This window comes from Psittacula echo, assembly GCF_963264785.1.
Source record: "Psittacula echo genome assembly, chromosome: Z".
NCBI classification, from domain to species: domain Eukaryota; kingdom Metazoa; phylum Chordata; class Aves; order Psittaciformes; family Psittacidae; genus Psittacula; species Psittacula echo.
Genome location: NC_137742.1, coordinates 102,470,184 through 102,475,786, shown reverse-complemented (window position 1 = coordinate 102,475,786; position 5,603 = coordinate 102,470,184).

Here is a 5,603-nt window from a genome sequence, read left to right as displayed (position 1 = left end):
GCAGTTGTCTTTGTAGCGTGTGTGATGGAGGAGAGGTCGGTGGTGAAAGGCTGGGCACATCACCTAAAAAACATAGTTCCAGGCAAACCTCAGCCCAATTTCCCAGCAGAGACCAGCTCCTGAGGTTAGGTGCTCTGGAGAATATACTTCAGGACCTGTCCCATGGTGGAGACAGCTCCCTTCAGCCTCCAGGAAAACCCAGCCTGGTCCTGCACTGACCAGACCCCATAGGAAAGCACACAGTTTTGCAGAAGGTTTCAGGTTAGAGCTGTATTAAAATGAAGGACTTTGGGTTTGATATTAACCGCAGAGAATTATGCCTCTGGGCAAATGGAAGGGCTGACATATACCATCCACGGCAGAGTTTCTGCCTTAAGACTTGCAAAAGCCAACTGTTTTCGATTTCAAGAAAAGGCTTTCCTGTCCCGCGCTCCTATGAGAAACACACATTTCTCCCACTCCCAAGGTTATTTCTATCTCCCAGATGAGGAGAAGGTGATGAGGGCTGACAGGGAACATGGCAAGGAAGGCTAATGCAAAGAGGTAGTGCTTCCTAATATTTTTTTCCATTATCCTCAGCGCTGCTGCTCTAACAAATTACTGATCTCTGAAGATGGAACACCATGTAAGTTGTTTCATAAGGATATGTAACCAACTCTCTGTTTTTGAAGAAATATAAGAGATATTATTGGACATGAACGATACAGAAGATCCCAGGGTGATCTGAATTTTCTCAGAAACAGATGCACAATCTGTTGTGTCACTTCAGTAAAGCCAAAGAAAGAAGAAAAGAACTTAGACAGGTATAATTGAATTACACAAAATCCTGGAATTTGATCAGAGATAAAGTTACCACTAATTCTTTTAAAAAAAAAAAATCACAAAAAAGGAGATGAAATTAAAATGTCAAAAGAGCACAGTGAACTGCTTAATTGAACGTTCAGGGTTTGGGTGCGTTCACAGTTGTGTTGGTAGCACATCCATGTATGCACTGAAGTAAAAACACTTCAAAATGGAAAAAAAAAAAACCCTAAACAGCAACTTTTACAAAGGACTGAAAGGAACAGCTCAGAAATGCTGCAGGATTTACGAAAGAGCATTGCGAAGCAGGAATGACTACAAGCAAAATCTGAGCCAGTAAGAGTCCTTTATGTTCAGGTATGCTGGCGATGAGAAGAGCTCTGTGAGTTGAGTTGGTGCGGGTGGCATGACAGAATCAGACCCAGCCAGTTGGACCCAGGGTGACCACCATAAAGACCTACTGACACAGAAAATGAAAAGAAATACTTGTTTCTTTCAGTATTTTGCTATTTTTCCTCATTTTAAAATTTTTGCTTCTCCTGTCTCTGGTCTAATGCTTAGCAGCGGCACGGGTGCTCATGGTCACAGCCTCAGCTTAAGCAAATGGGGCTTTTCAGTGAGCTATGAAAACTTAACTCATACGAATCTTGCCCCGATTTAACAGATCCAAAATGACAGGAGGTCATTTGCTATAAATAAGCTTCCCAGGCCACCGGAGGAATTATTGCCTAGCTGCAAATAAGCTGTGAGCTCAGAGATTAAAAGCAATGGGTGCAACAAGCCATTTCAAAGGCAAATAGAGAGCGGAAAGGGAGAGCATCCCTTCTGCCGGCTCCCCAGCACTGCCTCTTTGGACGGGCTTTTCCTACACTTCATGGGAAGCAAAAATGTTCACCAGGAGACTGAAGGTATCCAAGGAGGCAAGGTGGGATAGGAAGGATGTGCCCAGCGTCCCGCAGGTGGGAAAGATGTGCCAGGGTCCTGCTGGGTGCCATAGGATGCTTGCCCAGACCTAAAAAGTACAGGGAAAGAAGGAGGACTCACAGTGGCTTGCCCCAACCCATATGGCACTAGCTGTTGCAATTAAATGGCTGTGCAATATTGTCCTCAAGTGTATTTCTTGCACAGGCCATTTGTAGTAGAGCACTGGCGAAGATGTACTTCTGCAGGCGATACCTCTTCAGCCCTGGAACCTGAGGGCAGAGGGGAGATCATGTACTCTGACAGTTGCTCTTCACCACCCCACATTTCAATGAGATTTTATCTGCCCGGCATAGAAGATTTCCCAAACTGTTTATATTAAGAACAGCTTTTGATGCCAGCAATGAATATTACTATATTACTGAAAGGAATCAAAAGCTAAAGTGCCTGCGTGTACAGTTAATCTATCCAAACACAAAATGTTTCTTAAAAAATTACAGCACTATTTTTATAACAAACCTCAGCCAAACTCAAAACTGAATAAATATAATATGTTCTTTTAAAAAAACATTTGTTTTTTTTAATCACAGGCAAAAATGCTTTCCTTGCTTTCATTCATCAGCTAATACCTCACCCCCTGCCCCATAATCGAGCCCGGAGCTTTGCCTGTGACGGGATTTCTGCTTCAGAGACATTCGTATTGAAACACCTCCTGAGGCGGGTGGGAAGGCGGATGCGAGCACATTAAGTTAGCATCATGGCCAGTCTGAGGTTTCTATCTCTTTTTAAAAAAAACCCTGAATAAGACAAGAAAATGCCTCAAAAGTGCCAGTAGTGATGGGAAAGGCAGCCACCCTAGAGCCCTGACAAGAGCCTAAATAAAGGCAGAGCCACATGTATTTTTATAGGATTATGCAAGGGCATCTATTTCTACTGGCATGCTGTTAAGACAAGAATACAAAGTCGTGTCTTCATGTTCTTAAAAACAAGCAGTATAGCCATTACCACAATGCAATTTTCATTAGGGTTGTTTATAGCAGTTTGGACCTCCCATTTTAATTTTGTTAATATATTATTATTACCACTATTTTAACTAGAAGGACTGTGCAGAACTTTTCCTGGAGTTTTTAAGCATTTATTTAGACTTGCATCATTGCCTACAGACCACAATTTGAATCTGTCAAGCCTCATCCCACAATCTTTTACTCCTCTAAACGCTGCTTATGTTTGATTCTGTCCTGAGAAGGAGTCTAACCAAAGAATTTGCAGCAAGCAAGCACCCTAAAATGTAGTTAAAAATTACCGGAGAAGACAGCAGTGGGTGATGAATAGGCAAACAGGGTAACTTGACCCCTGAGAGCTTACACATCCCCTTCTTGTTTGTTTGTTTGTTTGTTTGTTCTGCTGAACTTTCCAGGAGTTTCAGCTACAGGAAAACCCTGGGCCTTACTGTGAAAAGTCATGAAAATGCTTTAATTCCTATCACCACTTTGATCGTTTGTGCATGTATTTTCTGACAGGAGATTATTCTAGCTGCAAGCTGTCATAGAGAAAATATGTTTAAGTTTCTTCCATACGATTTTCTTCTATGAAAGAGAAATTGTGCTTGGGTGTCGTGCTGTTCCCCCTGCTTTTGCTCACTGCTTATCCTGCCGCTCTGATAAAGGTCAAAACCAGGTAATATATGTTGAAATTTCCACAGAGCAGGGTAAGCTCTGAGGTTGTTGACTTTGATATCAGTTTTCTTCCACCTGGGGGGAAAAAAAAAATCACTCCAGCTTCTCATTGATTTTCATGGAAATTCACCGATTTCTCCTAGTTTAAGATCTAGTTTCTGATTTCTTCCTGATTATCATATCCCTCTGCCCCCCACATGAAGTACTGCTTTGTTTCAGATCAGGGTGATGATATAATTATTACTGCACTGAGCACGGGGCAAAAAGCTCAATTTGCTAGAATGCTGGTGCTGAATGACAGAGGTTACTTCAGGAAAAAACAAACACCAACCCCTAATGAACACACCTTAATAAAAAGGGAAAATAATGAAAGGAAAAGTTGCACAAAGCTTGAAATGGGAATGCAATATGCCTGTACCTTGTGCAGAAGGTGCTAGTAAGCTCAGGGTTGTAGAATTAACCACTGTCAGGACTTTAAATACTGCTTTTGGAAACCACCCTTTCTTCTGCCTGTGCTGTTCTGTTTGAGCTTTCTCTTTCTTCCCCGCCTTCTGCCCTTCTGCTTTTAGCTGCAAACTAATACAAGGAGGTAAAACTTGTTTGCATTTCTGCAACTTTAGATAACACAACATGAACTGATGGAATGAGCCACATAATTTTATGGCCCCCTGTGACACTGCAAGGGGCAAAAATAACTTTTAAACAAACCGAATTCTGGTTGTCAACATGCTTAATTAGTGCAGAATTGGATTAGGATGTTTCTATTGGGCTCCCAAGAGTTAAAGTCAATTTTCTCCAGGTATATTGGTGTAGATGTTGGCATTAATTCACCCTTTCGGGCTCTTGCAAATGTTATGGTGAAGGTATTTAAAACTTACTCTTTAAGATATTTCTGGGACATGAACTCTTAATTTACTATTGCTGGAGTCTAGAAATCTAAATGAATCAATAAAAATCCTATTATCATTTACTCACATATTCAAGTAGAAGCACTGATATGCGATCACTACATTTAAGAAAAGAAAAAGAAAAAGAAGAAAAAAAGACTTTGAAAACTTCAGTTCTCAAAATAGGCTGAATATTCACTCCCATGAGAGCACAGGAAAGCAGTTGGGTTATTAAAAGAAGTCCAACAAACCAGACTAAACCAGCCAATTAAACCAGAGAAAGAAAGGTACAGTAAAGAAGACAAAAGGGGGGGGGGGGGGGGGGGGGAAGTGCTGTAAGGAAATTTCATAGCCTAAAATAAAAATTACGTTTTTCTAGATAAAACAAAACAAATGATTTAAAATCTGTTTAGCCATTCATATGTGAAAATATTTCATCATAAGATAGACATAATTTTTGTAGATATTTCATCAAGCTAACATTTCTGAGACAGCTTACCTGTCATAACTTTGACAAATACACAGTTCATCATTTGTGAATGTTTTAAAGCCATTCAAGTGAACTCTTTCTTTAAATACAGATGAAAACACAGATTTAATTCTTTAGAGCATTTTTCCCAAATGAATATAAATGTGAAGTCTGCCCTTTAAATTAAATGACAGCGAGAATTCAGAGGAAAATAAAACAAAACAAAACAAACACTAGCAAACAGTTCGAGATTGATTCTGCTCTTGCTAACCTCATTGTAAATAAGAGACTGGCTCTAATTTAGGTAATGAGATTTCACCAGTGTCAATTGAATTAGACTAATTATTTTATGATTAAAATGATCCCTATCTTTGCAAACAAAATAGAGGTTTGTTTTTTGGTTTTTTTTTTTTTTTTTTTTTTTTTTTTAACAATAGCAGGATTTTTCAAATTGAAAAAAATAAAAAAGAAAATTGGCTTGAGATGTAGAAGCAGAACTCCCATGGACAGAGTGTTACTGTGAGAAGGAAAAATATTTTTCTTAATTGGTTAATATGTAATTCTTTATTTTCAGAATTTAAATTAATTTTTAAAATGTCATCTATAATCTCTCAGATCAAAACCAATTTAGGCTATATATATTTTAAAAGTGTTTATTTCTTATTGTCATAATTCCTTTGCACAGCAGAGAACATATCCACAGTTTGCAAGTGTGTAAAATTAATTTGCCAACGTGTGCAAGTATCTCAAAAGATAAGGGCTGAATTATCAGGTGTTTGAACCTTTAGAAAACAGGAAAGGGTCTTGTTTAATCTGTTATACCTCATGGTTGTTATGTTTTTTAAGTGT